The following is a 16079-nucleotide window of genomic DNA, read 5'->3' as shown; positions in this document are numbered from 1 at the left end:
TTAAGCTTGATCACCAAGAAATGCTCGAGGCTTGGAAATACCAGCCTTATTCAAGTGATCGTAGGGTGAGTAGCATTAGCAGGATTGTGAGGAGGAGCCGGAGGGGGGGAACCAAGAGAGTCTGCAATGGAAGCATGAGACTCTGAAGTAGAATTTGAACCTGCTAAAGCATGGGTCCTTGAATTTTCTTGTGAGATAGGGCTACCTGCAATGGACAAATTGTGAGGAGCAATAGACATTTGAGAGCCAATTTCAGGCTTTGCAAAAAACCATGATTTGTGGAAGGAGATGCCTAGGATTGTGGTTCTGCTGCAGATTAAGAATACTTGAGGAGAAAGGTAGTTGCATTCAGGAATGAGGCATGGGGATAAAAACATGTTGTCCAGTGGCATAATTATTAAGAAATCCAGCTTTTATTGTTTTGCTCATTAAAAACCACATGTCTCAAGATGTATATTCTTCCATGGGGACATAGAAACTTATACCCTTTATAATGCTCACTATATCCCAAATTCACACATTTGATTGAGTGAAATTAAAACTTATAAGATTGATAAGACCTAAGACAAGGGAAGCATGCTATAACAAACGTTTTAAGGAACCTGTAATTAGGTTTTTTTGAATAAAGAGACGTATATGGAGACTGGTTTTGCAGTACAGCAGTTGTTAATCTATTGATTCACTAATGTACTAAAAGCATCATACCAATATCTTAAAGGCATTGCAACCTGTGCCAATAATGTGAGCCCTATTTCAACAATATATCGATGTTTTCTTTCAGCTTGACCATTTTGTTCTGAGGTATGTGGACACGAGTGATCAAAAAGTATATCGATGTTAAGAACTAAGTTAGAAAATGCTTGAAACTCAGCTCCTTAAATTGTTCTTAACCTCTTAATTTTCTTAAATTGATTTTTTGCCCTGTTTTTAAAATGTGCATCAGATTTATTTTGAGTGGATATAGCCAAGTGTACTGACCAAAATCATCCAAAAAATGAATATACTATTTGAAACTGATGTATGAAGGGATGGGGGCTGGTCCCCACAAATTTGTGTGGAAGAGTTCCAAAAAACGTTTAGCTCGAGAGGTTGAATTGGAGAAAGGAAGAGCATGAGATTTTCCATACTGACATGCATCACAAAAATGTTGTTTTTCATTAACTGGAAGTTTTTAATTTGACATTGTCAAGACTTGATTTATGTTAATATTGGAAGGATGTCCTTATTTTCTATGCCAAATGTCTTTTGAGGAAGATAGAGAAGCATGATTGGTAGTAGATGTACTTGACACAAAGATAGAAAATTGAGGGTGAGACTTTGAGGACTGAGATGCACTGGGTATTTATACTTGATAAAGGCCATCTGTAATTTCTCCTTGCAAAACAAATCTCTATGTTGTTTGTTCCTTCACAATATAAGAATTAGAGAAAAATTCGATTGAGATATTATTGTCTGAAGTCAGTTTTGAAATACTTATTAATTTTTTTTTGAAATGGATGGAACATGAAGCATATTATGTAGAAGCAATGGATTATTTGCATTAGATTTTATAAAGCCTGGTCTGACATGAATAATGGGAATCTTACTACCATCTTCAATTGTATTTGTTTCTTACCACCATATTCAGGTTTATTTTGAATCTTTCCAAGATATGAAGTTAATTGGTTACTAGCCCTACTATCTGATGGAATTATTTTTACCAGGATCTTAGATCTACTCATAAGTATGTTATTTAACATCCTAAATATGAACTTTCTAAAATGATAATAAACACATATAAAGCTAAACAAAACCTCACATTGGTTGCAGCAGAATAATATGTCTCCTTCCCTTCAGATCTCTAACCCTTGTATCCTTTCTATCACAGAGTATTATCAAGATCTGAGTCTGAATGTCCTTCTTTTTGATTTGGATTCTTCACGATCTTCCAAACTATGATTGAGGTACCACTTGCTGTGTGTGGGCACTACTCTTTCACTAGGGTATCTCAAAATTGTGTAGAAGAGAAGAAGAAGAGAAGGGTCGGCTATAAAGAGAAAAGAAGATGGCTCAATTTTCCGAAGAATTACTGAATAATTGCTTATTTTGGTGTGAGCCATCTCTTTCTATTCATAGGAAACTACTAGGTTTAGGTTAATAATTAATTGACATTAAAATAATGAAAATAATAATTTGAAAAACTTAAACAAGTGGCCGGCCGTGGTGTTAATGGGCCTCACTTGGATTTTGCAGTTTTCACAATTTTTATTTCTATTTTCTCAAAAACGCCAATTTTCCAATTCTAACCATTTAAATGCCAAAACTAATTATTTAATAACTAAAATAGATTATTAAATAATATTGTCATTTAACATAATTATTAATTAGACATACAGAGTCTCTTAATTAATAAATAAACCTAGAATCTCTTTTCTTTACAATTTCACCCCTGCTTAGTGAAAATTCACAAATTAGACATAGTCTAACTTTAGAATTATAATTGATTAATCATAAACTCAATTATTGAGTCTTACAAGCAGTATGGTCTCAACTAGAATGGGGACCATGGATCTATATTACTGAGCTTCCAGTAAGCCGAACCGAATTTACCGAGTAAATTCCCTAACTTATTAATTCCTTGTTGAATCCACTCTTAGAGCTTGGAATTGCACTCTCAAACTTATATAGAGTGTTCTATATGTTCCATGATATAGATACGCTATCTCATTTAACCATCGTTATAATCTTAATTTGATCAAAGATCCTCTATATAGATGATTTACACCGAGAAAGGATAAATTTACTGTTTCACCCCTCAATGTATTTGGCCCCTTAAAACACTTAGCTGCCTGTAAATGATGTTTTAGTGATCTAAGATATAGTCACTGAAACAAGAGCTCATCCATTTACTTCTATTTAGCTATGCTCGAAGGGAATCATCACTTGACTTCTATACACCAGTAGAAGCTATAGATTCCATATTTATGTTCAGCGCTCCCACTCAGTCATACTATCATGTTCCCAAAATATACGTATCACCCTGACCCAAAAGTAGGCTTAACTAATAAATCAAAGAACATGAATAACACTCCTAAAATTGAGCCTAAGCATATCAGGATTTAAATTCTTTTAAGCTAAGATCAACTAGTGATATTGACTTGGAAGATACAACGGTAAGTTTATAATATCTTGACTAAGTTCAATATCGGTCCAGTCCAATGTATACTCCATACATTTGAAACTAGTATACTTTACCAATGTCCAGGAAAGAACATAACACTTACTACAAGTGTAAGTATACTTCATCGCTGATTATCACATCAGTGTAAATCCAAAACACTGAAGAAACAGGGACTTAGTCTTTCGAATCATATAATCACAATCACATTCCACTGTGTTGACAATACTGTGATTGTGAATAAGTATATGTTCTGGACTTAACTGATTTTGTGTATATATTAAATACATATTAAACCATAAGCATGTAAAATACATGTTAACATAAATCACTTCAAATCTCTTAAATTGATAACTAATCAGATTGTAATTAGTTTTATTTAGGGCACAAAACCCAACACTATCAGCATACCTGCTGTCATCATTCATCATTTTAGGTGTAGCTATGAGAGTTGAGTATTGCTTGTCTTGAGCAGCTTCATTGTTGGGTTGTTGTCCCATAAAAATTTCATCATATCTATTATAACAAATTTCAGTCGAATGACCATGTTTCCCATTAACAAGTGGTTTGGAGCCATTCCCTCTACCTCCTCGACCTCAACCACCACTGTAACCACCACCTCTTGTGTTCCCTGAATGAGGATTTCCATGATTACTCTATTGGTAAGGCCTGGGAGATGTGTTGTTTGTGTGTTGGTTTCCAGATCTAGATGGCTTCTTAGCAAAGTCGGCAGATGGATTATTTAGAATTTTTCTATTAGAAGTAACAACATACAATCATTCCAAATGACCATCAAATCTAAGTAACATGTTTGACAGTTTTTGCCAAGTGGTGTGTTCTCTAGCTTCATTTAACATAACGATGGACAAGTATTTTGTATCAAGTCCAGACCGAACATTAGCAACCAAATGTTTTTCGCGATAAGGATCACATGCTAATGCGAGAGAGTTAGCCCACATGTGTTTTTGCTTGAGATATCTTGTAACGCCCTAAATAATTAGGCACGCTACCCAAAAATGCTTATGAAACCCTAATCCCCTAACCGGGATTACTAATTAAAATAGCGCAGAATTTAAACTTTTATATTAAACAGACTGAAAAATGAACTTGTAATATGTTTAAACTTTTCAAACATAGTTGGGATCCCAAAAATTATTTACAAAATTATTACAAGTTCTTTCTTACTAGTCGACCTAAGCGGCAAAACAGAATACAAAAGTCAACCCTATTAGACCCATAACCCGCTTGGTCTGAAGTGGCGTGAACATGTACATTCTTCGTCATCTTCAGAAACTCATGGCTGATCAGCTAATGCCTTACCCTTTCCTGCACAGTAGAGCACCCGTGAGCCAAGCCCACCAAGACAGTATAAATCATAACAAATATATTATGCTTATTCACATATATGTCTGTATAGCACAGACCTGATCACTATATCAACATGCCCACTTATGTCTACGTGGCGTAGACCTATGTGTTCCGCTCACACATCTAATTAAATCTACGTGACGTAGACCCACGTGTTGCTCTCACACGTCTAATTACATTAAGGGCTTAGAAGTGGTTCATCTCGGTTATGTGTACCGAGTCCAACCTGATTATGCCTTGAACGCATAATCCTTAAATTTCATTTCAATTAACATGCATGGCATTTATACACATATTCCACTAGGGTAATAACCCTAGGCTAACAAACCGTTCCTATTAGGGTAATAACCCTAATCCCGGTTACAATAACACACATATATCATATTCACATAAGCGCCACTGCACATACTGTACGTGCAAACTACTGTCTTACCTGTTGTCCAGCTATAGAAGGAGATTCCGAATCCCCGGGTGCTCCTGATCAGGTGCCGGTAATCCTAGTCACACAAATCCGGGATCATTCACACTTAGGGTTAACCCCTGAATTTCAACTCATAAAAATTCAAGCATGGCATTTAAAATTCAAATAATCATACAGAGCTCGGAATGAGCTTTCCAACGATATAAAGAACTCCCGAATCGGAGTTCGGATCACAAAGTTACGAATTTTCGAAAATCACTCAAAACTGCCCAAACACACGAGGGCGGGCCGCGGCATGCTCCAGACCATGCCGCGGCACCTGGGACAAAACCCAGGTTCCACCAAGAGGGGCGGGCCGCAGCATGCTCTAGAGCATGCCGCGGCATCTGGGTGCAGAACCCAGAAACCAGCAAGCAAACTTCGAATTTTCAGCAAGAAATCTCAACCTAATCACCCCAAATTCTCAACCAATTCACAAATGTACCTATAGAATTATTCACACATAATAGATACTCATTTTAACATATTACATGCATTAAAATTCCAGATTTCAAATTGCCAAAAACCAACTCAAATCAAGCACAAACATGGCACATCCAACTCTTTAAACAAGAGCCAACTCTTTAAACAAGAGCATCACCTTTAACTATCTCTGTAATTTTTTTCCAGCCAACACAACATCACAATAACACATGATTCAATGCTAGAAAATACCCTAGAATCAAAATCCATGCTCAAGAACTTAAACCCAAAGATTAACACCCTCAATTCATCAAGATTATAACCACACTTAAGAACATGCAATCACAAGGCAAGATACAACTTAAATCATGTTTTTCCATAACAATTTCAGCAAGATTCCACAAATTAAAATTCAATAAAAACTCAGCAAGAGTTACCTAGACTTCAAGCTCAAGAAACCACAATCCAAAGCTCCAATTCACACCCAACTTCAAGCAATTCTTCACAAATATACTTTGAAAACCAAAAGGGCTTTAGGGAAAGAGAGGGTTCGGGTGAGAGAGAGAGATTAAACCAGAAAAATAAATCTTTTTCCTTCCAAAAATCATTTAATTCAAAGTAAACCCCTTATGGTCAAATGACCATTTTGCCCTTAGGGCTATAAAACAAACATAAGCATTTTCAAGGGCATAATTGTCATTTCTCACTCAAATATTGCCAAATAAATTTCAGATTATCAGATATCAAATAAAATGCCAAATAATCAAATCAATTTACATTTCGGGCCCGAACCCGGTTCGGCCCGAAATTCCCGGGTGTGACTATACCGCGCCAACCTGTCAGAACACACCTGAAAAGACAACACCGGCATACTATATAATAATATAGTTCTATTAAGCACGTAATTAAATTAATCTCAACAATTTACCGTTCTCGGGTCATAATTACCAAAATACCCCTGGCTCACCAACGGGGTCTTTAACATGTTAAATTTCATATAATTTCACATATAATGAACTATATAATAATATAATTCCTCAATTAACTCATAATTATCTAATTAGGGTTTTGCTAATCCTTTTCTTAATTCTGGGTATTACATATCTGCCATAGATTTATTTCCTTTGCGTGTTGTTTGGATCTTAGTTCATATGTTATCCATGTTTGCTCAAGAATAAGCACCATAGAGTTCTTAAGGGCATTACAAAATGCTGCAGCAGATTGACACCCCATGACTTCTACTACGATTCGTTCTGTCATGTATCCATACGGCCACCCCATAAGAAGTTGGTCGTAGACTAACCAGTTCTCATATTCTAGATTAACATTGAAATCTGATCCTAAGGTTCCATCAATTGAAATGTTTATTGGCAGGAACTGTGGTCGAGCTTGTTGCAGACCGTTTAAATAGCCTTCCAACATATGACCTTGGATAATGGTGGTGACCATTTTCTTCCACAAGGGGAAGTTATTTCTATCAAGCTTTAGAGAAAAATGGTTGGCTCAACATATTGTTGAAAGGGCTAGTAATCAGAGATGTGTGTGGAGTTGAAGAAGTTTGAACCACCGCAATCATTAGTGCAAATTGAGTATGTCTAGGAGCTGTTTGTTGATCCTAATTTTTAGGATTGCTTGTTGAGTGATTTGGTGATGTTTGGTCCTAAGGAGTCGACATGGCTTCAACCTAAAACCACTATGATACCAAGTCAAAAATATATAAATAGATAGTGTATTAAATGAATAAAATTGACTCAAATATTAGAGGTTGATGAATTGCTTCTATATTTATACTCAAAAATTATGATTTACATTAGAGGATACAATCTGCTAGAAGCTTACACGTAGCAAAGATATTTTCTAAAAGGGAATAATTAATGAAATCTATTCTAACGGTATAAAGAATAGTTGGATGAAGTAATCATTGGGATTTCCATAATTCAACCAACTTTGGAAAGACAAGAAAGCCCCTACATATTATCTTGTGACAAAGAATACAGCAGATTCTCATGAAAAATGTAATGTTAAAAATTTATATATTTTTATGTATATATATAATAGGCTACAATATTAGTCACTCGGTTGATATTCAATTATAGGTTCAATGACTAGAATTAATCTTAAGTCGCCCTTTAGTATATATAGGTTAAAATAATTCTTCATGCACAGGTGCGTGTAGCTTTTTTTATTTTGCTGTGATAACTAATTATATATATTTATATATATATATATGTGAAGGTGTTTACTCTGCGATAAATGTTTAGATAATTTTTATTTATTTACAATTTAAAAATTAGAATTCAAATACTTTGTTGTACTTTTTGTTGACCTCACTTTTAAGCAATGACGTTGAGTCATTTAATGTGATGAGATAATAGATAATAATTAATATATTTAAGTAATAAGAACAACATAATTTATAGAAGATTTTCCCATGATTATATATAGTATTAGGCTACTCCCCTTTCACTTGAATTACTTCGAAAATATATCAATGTCACAAGGAGCTGGCTGAGTGAGTTTCTTAATAATCCTAAGGAAAATCTTACATTTATTTACACAAGATAATTGTTCTCTGGAAACTCAGAATTTAGATCCCTCAATAGTGAAATACTTCACCATATTTAGGAGAAGAAATTAGAATTAAAGGGAAAGCTAAGCTAGTAGGGATTTAAATGGGAGATATTTATTGGATATATCCCTAAAAATTGTGCTTCAGCCACGTTTACCCTGTGCAGAGTACTTGGCTTCACTATAAGACTAGAACCTGCTCGGACGGTAATAATATTTAACCTGTCTGGTGTTCCATGTCAGTCTTCAGATATTCTTAGACATGATCACCCTAAAAGGTACATTGAAAGAAATACCATTCATCCAAGTTTTAGAATGGTCTCCACGTGTCACCTTACTGGACGCCACATCACCAAATGTATAATTTGGGATAATATTTGTCGCCCAAGTCTGTGTGCAAACCATTTGCTCGTACGTGGACTTATTCAGCCTACGGGATGCTTGAATGGTGGCACGTGCCCAAAATCGATTGTTTGTCTTGTCCTCATGCAGCCGGATCACAAGGTACAAAGATTAGGTTATCCTTTCATATTTTGATAATTTATTAACTGTGCTTCAAAAAATTGGTCTTGATTTATACGTTGATAGTTGTACTCTCCAACTAGTACTGATTTTACCTTTTAGGGAGAAAATCCAAATTTTGAAACTCGGGATTACCAAATTGGCCCTTCAGTAAACTATAAAAGGGGATTTACATCTCTTTCTCCCTCTTTTGCATATTTTCCAACTTAAAAACAAAAATGAAAATTTCTTTCTCTCCAGAATTTCCATGTTTTTATTCTTCAAGCTTCAAAGAACCCTGAAGTGATTTCTAGAGACTAAGTCGAATCATCACCCAAAAACATCCAACAATGAGTAATTTTTTTATCTTTATGCATTTTTTTTTAAATTTCTACATTTTATTTTTCGTTTGGATCTGTTTTATGAGATATGGGCTTGAATTGAACTGTGCTACAACATTAGAAATTAGGATTCTTTATTCTGAGTCCAAATGTATTTGCACGACATATGATTTTTAGTTTTTTGTTGATTTCAAATGTTTTGCTGAAAAATATTTGAATATTTGTTCGACATTATTAGGAATTTCCCGAGTTCTTCCTGTATTCTAGAACTTGTTTGCTCTGGAATTTTCGTCATCAGGAAGGAAATTCCTTCCTTTGATCCTTAAATCTTTTTGATTGGAGCATGAATAATGTTTTTTGTTTGGAAAAGATATTCTACTTGTCTAGTTCCTACCTCTCTCTCCCTTTTGTAGATGAACTCGGGCAATTTTTTGGGAGATAAGCACCGGATAGGTGAAGATTTACTTCATCTACTTTACGAAGACTAACCCAGGCTCCATGCAACTTCATCGTCATCAAGCGAGAGCTCATAAACTACAAGTTTTAATGATTGGGACGTGACAAGTGATTCATCAGAGTCCTCAGAGTCTACCGTGAAACACCATCATTACCTCGACCAGGTTGGGGAAGACATGTACAAAAGGTTCATCTATGAGTTAAAAAATGTTGAAGACAGTACTTGCCTACATATTGGACATACAAGGTCTAGGAAGACATTCTAAACACCCTGTCTGAAGGTTGTCCAGAGCCACCTAGGAAAGTATCTATGCTAGCAGAAATCGCAATGAACATTGCCAAGCACACTATTCATCCCAATATCCGCCCAGACATAGGATGGTGGCGTGCACCAAACATAGCCACATGAGGGTTTCAATTGAAGAGGATGTTGAAGTGCTTTTTTCTAATGAGGAGGTACAAGAGGTAGAGGACCAGGGTAATGTTCGTCCAGCTGGCGCTGAAGAGTAAAAAGAGGTGGCCCTTGCAACTCTGCTGTACGAATTGTATAACAAGGTCAGGGAGCCCATCTCAAAACTTGGTGATATACTAATTGAGATCTAGGACTATGTCACTACAGAGTATAAAGAGGTCCTTCCAACAAAGTATCAGGATAAACCTAAGGCTCAGTGGGTTTCTCTTTTTGTCCATCATCTTGTGGAAAAGACTCAAGAATCTTTAGGCCAAGGGCCTTCTTGGGAATGTGGAGACCTTTCTTCCCTATCATGGATAACTTGCCGCCGATCAAGGGGAAAGGAACTGTGCATTATCCGTACCACATGATCAGTAGGGTGCAATCCTACCCCTTCATCTATACTTTAGAAAGATAGTCCACTACTATAAGATCTACCCGACACAATTTACACTTAAGGTCATCAAATATCTATCTACGCTATTTGTTTTGTACGCAAAGAGGTGATGAGGTATTCCATCACCCCATGACACCAATTCGATTTTCAAGCTGAAGTCCAGCCTAGGGCGTAACTGCTCGTGTTACTTTTACTTTTCAGCTAGAACATCCCTAGTTGACCAGCATGACGGATAAGGAGGTCCCCAAAATAGGTGGGTACACCAAAGAATAATATATTGTATAATAGATGGCAGTCGACCACTTACCCTTCCAGCTGGCGAAGATATACTACTGTCCCCCTTTAACTTTGGGGTTAAAGTAAAGGGCACAAGTCATTCTTCAGCTGTCGAGCAGGGCACGCAACATATCTATATTGGCCATAATGGAGAACTTCATTTAATTTGGATTGTATTCGTTTGAGGGGACTGATGAAGAGGTTCCTATGCTCGTGGCTTCTACTACCATGTTGGAAATACCAGAGTGAAAGAAGAAAAGAAAGAAGAAGAAAAAAGCTCCGATTGAGGGGCATATTTTGATTAGAGAGGTTTTCGAGGAGGTTCCACGTCCTATTCTCCAAGTTATCACTTGGAAAGGGAAAAGGGGTTGTTGAAGAAGAGTTGAAAGTGGACTCTTCGGATGATGGAGCTATTCGAAATATTTTACCAGGAGATCTAGATTTACTAACAAGTATGTTGATTAACATCCTAAATATTAATGTCTCTAAAATAATGAAATTAAACACATAAGAGTTTAGAAAACCTTACCTTAGTTGCAGCGGAATATAATGACTCCTTTCGCTCAGATCTCTAACCCTTGTTCCTTTCTGTCGTAGAATATTATCAAGATCTGAGCCGGGATCTCTTTCAATCCTTCAGGTTGGTTACCACTACCTTACTCACTATGGTTGAGTACTTGGCTTGCTATGTGTGGGATGGAACTCTATCAGTAAGGGTTCGAGTATGAAGAACAATGAAGGAGGCTTGAAAACTGTATAGAAGGTGTCTCTCATCTACTAGTTGTTTGACAGAGTTAGAAACTAGATTTTGGCAGGTTGAATAGTCAAGTGGATGAGATGAAAGCATCATGTTCCTTATATAGTGTTTCAACTAAGGCTTAGGATTGAATTATATGGATTAAAAAAGGATAAAATATTGGTTAAAATTGCACACTAAGGTAGGTCATAAATGGGACCATTCTATAGTCACAATTTTGCCACTTTATTTCAACCACTTATTGTTCTTTCGATAATACCATATTTTCCAATTCAATTCTATAAATGCCAAAACTATTTATTTAATAATTATAATTAATTATCAAGTAAAATTTCCATCTATATTATTAATTAATTAGACCATACGAAGTCTTTTAATTAATAAATTAACCTCAAAACCTCTTTTCTTCACAATTAAGCCCTTGCTTAGTGAAAATTCATAAATAAGACATAATCTAATTTTAGAATTATAATTGATTAATTAAAATTCATTAACTGAGTCCGCAAGCAGTATTATCTAAACTAATATGGGGACCATGGGCCTATATAACTGAGCTTTCAAAAAGTAAATTTGGAATTGAATACTCTCTCAATTATATAGAATGCTCTATATGTACCACGATATAGATACATTATGATTATCAATTGTTACAATCATAATTGTCAAAGATCCTCTATAGATGATCTACATCGAAAAGGGACAAATTTACCGTTCTACCCTTCAATGTACTTTATCCTTAAAACACTTAGCTACCTATAAATTATATTGTAGTAAACTAATATAATTACTGAAATGAGATCTCAATCATATATCTCTATTTAGCCAAGCTCAAAGGAAATCATCGTTTCACTTCTAAATACTTATAGAAGCTATAGATTCCATATCTATGATCAGTGCTCCCACTCAATTGAACTACTATGTTCCCAAGATGTAAATATATGCCAGAAACATTGGTTAGCATCCAGGAACAACTTGAAGAACATAAATAATACAACTAAGCTAAACCTAACCATATAAGGATTAAGATCCATAGACCTAAGATCAACAATTGATATCGACTTAAAAAGATATAACGGTAAGTTTATGATATCTTATCCAAGATCAATATTAGTCCTTTCCAATGTATACTCCATACATTCGATACTCGTAAACTTTACCAATGCCCTAAAAAGGACATAACACTTATCTAAGGTGTAAGTATACCTTATCGCAAAGTATTATGTCAGTCTAAATCTAGTGAATTGACAAATAATGAGAATTAAACTTTTGAACGTATAATCATGAATATATTCCACTGTATTGATGACACTATAATCATGAACAAATATATATGTTCTAGACTTAATAGAATTTATACATTAAATATAATCATGAAATAAATCATGTGAACCATGCAATATAAAAGGATTTCAGATCTTTATTAATTAGTAAACTTGATTATTTTGAAATGAGTTTTATTTAGAGCACAAAACCCAACAAACTCCCACTTGCACTAATATAAAACTAAAAGTGTGTTTCAAATAATCTCAACCCCTTGATATCCAAATTAAGTGTAGTATGTTGTATTCTCTCTGTAATAGGATCTGACAGGTTGTATTCAATACAAACTTTCTCCGCCATTACATTTCCTTAATCACAAAATCCTTGATATTGTGAATTTTCTCTCTATATGTCTACTCCTATAGGAATATTGGATTCTTTACTTTTTGGAAACTACATTTCTGTTAGTCAAGAAGTAACACTAGTAGTTTATAAATTATTGGTAAAATGCCAAAAATTGTATAGAACTTTCCATAGACTGAATAAGTATCCTTCCTATAACTTTTCCATTCAGTCTCACTGGTAGAGTTACAGACTTCAGATAGGTTTTTACACTTCTCCAAAATCACTGATCCACCCCCAGAGTAATCACCATCTCATTAGTAGACTTTCTAGCATCAAGGCAAGTCTTGAAGCCTAATTTGGTGTAGTATAATAGTATAAAGTACCACCCTTATCAACTAACATCTAGTTCCTCTTCTTGATCTTAAAATTTACATGATGGTCTTCCAATGTTCCTTTCTTGGATTAATCTGATACCTACTCATTACTCCCACTCAACAGCAGGTGTTTGGTCTAATGCATAGCAAAGCATATCTGAGACCTTTCACTGTTGATCCTAAGGAATTTTTTTCTTGGCCTTTATCTTTTTTGGAATAGTTAAAACTGCTTGCATTAGAGTAATTAAATCACCAGGTATACCATAAGCCACAAGTTTAGATAAACTCAAACCTATATTACTAAGATTAGGAAGTTTTGTTAAGTCCATTCAATAGACTTATTATTAAAATTTCTTTTCTTGTCCTTGTAATGGAAAATCTTTTGGTTACTTCATATGAATGGTTTTAACCATAGTTCTCTTGGCTTTGCTTCTTAGTTCCTTATTCTGACCATCCATCACTTGTTTAAACTAACAATTATTTCTTATAACATGTGTCTCCCAAGTCATAAGAGGGTGAGTTCCTTGAAACCCTCTCACTACGTCAAGGTACCGTGACTTTCTGTCTAAGAACATAAGTGGTATTGACCTCATGGTTGGGTCAAGACAATAGAGGCAGTGGGACCATCTTATATAGAATAAGATGATAGAACAATTTGGAATCAAGATAAAAATGTCTCCTCTACTTTGCTAATTTGTTTTCAGATTTAATCATATTCTTAGAAAAGTAGTATTTGTTGAAGCAAACACTTCTTATCTATATGATCATAGGATGGTCCACCCCTAATCACTTAGAATAGCTATCAAATATGCAAACCTTAGTTAACAGTTTTAGCTTTTCTTAAGTTCACGATCAGGACATCCTCTAGTAATGGTTTACAATAAGTACACAATTATTCCATCATTCTAAAATCTCCTATCACTAGGGTATTTCCTAGAAGGACTTAGGCAGCTATTCGTGACTAATCATAGACCTTTCACTTTCATCAATATGTAAACCGAATTTCTAGGGAGGTAAGTTTGGATACAATTCAAAAATTCAACTTAATGATCTTTGAACTGCATATCTACATAATATTTCTCCACCTTAATTCACAAGATCTTTAACCACTTACATTAATGTTTTTCAACATTGCTACAAATCATGAAATTTCTTAAACATTTCAAATTTTTTGGCTTAAGGTGAAATCGAGAGTGATTGCTTAAGAATATAACAAAAACTCATATCTACCCCTAAATATACATCCATATGTCAAATATAGATGATCCTACTTTCAAGTGGATATATGCATACTTTTTCTTTATAGAGAAAGATCTTGTCAAAACTACTATGAACAAGATGTAAATGTCTTAGAAATATATAAGAATGTGGTTGTGGTCTTTTGATGACTTAGGTCTAGTTACAATAAATACTTCTTAGAATAGTCCATGTGGATCTTGGTCACAGAATACAAAACTCATATTCCATACATTAACATAGAGTTTGGATTCATTGGTAGAAAATAGATATTGGAACTTGTGAAAGTTATATTGTAATGTGTAATTCATTCTTGGAACTGAAATTTAAAATTTATATTAGGAATCTAAAATTTAAAGTCAAAGACTTAAATGTATACCAAATTTTTTTTTGAGTTATTATTCTAGCTTGGACCACCACTACTAACCTAACTATATGGTTAAGTTGCCAATGGTAAGCATATACAAGTAGGAGATTCTATAAGATCGAGGATTTATATCATTTCAGGATAGAATGTCGGGAATATAGTCATCTGCGCCATTAAATTTCATAGAAGAAAATAGAATGACATCATAAGCAGATAATTTATAAACCATTTATCTAATGATATACTGTTTAAGCAAATTTGAAATGAAAAGCCAATAGGAAAACTAATAAAGGATAATTTCGAATAAAATAAAAATTCAATGATGTCCCGTTTACGCAAGAGTCAAAGTTATCATTATTTTATAAATTTCTTCAATGATTCATATTGTAAACACTAGTCTAAATTATAATCTTTAGATGTACAACTAGATGTTACATTTACAAATACTTATCTGTCGTGATCTAGCACTATTGTGTTTGTCTAACGGATGACCATCCTTTGGGATTTGTCACATTAAATACAACAAGCTATGCTAGACCAACAATGAAAATTCGAAATTATACTACAACATTAATAACAGAAAATAACACGGTTCAATATAAATTCATACACATTAAGAAATTATCATACAAATTGCAAGTAAGAAAGACATGTAAAGATACATAACAAACACATCTTAAATAATATCTAAGGTTCCTAACAAACTGATACAGTGTCCTGTTTAGGCGAGAGTCAAAGATATCATTCATTGAATATAATAGTGAACCCATGTAAAATAGATACCATTATAACAACCTTTTATTCGATCAAGACTAGAATCCAGTGTTGTCCCGTTTAGGCGAGAGTCAAGGCCATTCTATTTTATGAGCTTCCACCATAGTTTCATACCTTGTAAGTCTTACTCTTAGCAGCCACTTTAGGGTGGACGTTACGAAGAATAAAACACTTACAATATTACTTATCTTTCAAGATCTACGGCATTAAATTGCTTTTGAACGTTCATCTATTAGGGATAATTACTCACTACAACAAGAATTATGTAGCACCAACAATGGAGATCGAATGTCCTTATAACTAACTTATTATTCTAAAGAATTATATTTTCATTTGATACTTATTTTAATCTATTTATTTTAACATATATATATATATTTATTTAATTAAAATCACGAATTTAGATAACTCTAAATATAAATTTTGATTGAATATTTATAAAATTATACCCTAAGAAGATCTAAAAAATAAAATTTATTTTCCATCATTAGTATTAATTTATCAATAAAAATTATGAAAAATTACTTAATTTATGTTGGTCCAAAATTAATTAAAATTAATTTTCAAC

The sequence above is a fragment of the Cannabis sativa genome, chromosome 4, assembly GCF_029168945.1.
Source record: "Cannabis sativa cultivar Pink pepper isolate KNU-18-1 chromosome 4, ASM2916894v1, whole genome shotgun sequence".
Taxonomy (NCBI): Eukaryota; Viridiplantae; Streptophyta; class Magnoliopsida; order Rosales; family Cannabaceae; genus Cannabis; species Cannabis sativa.
Note: the sequence above shows the minus strand (reverse complement) of the source record.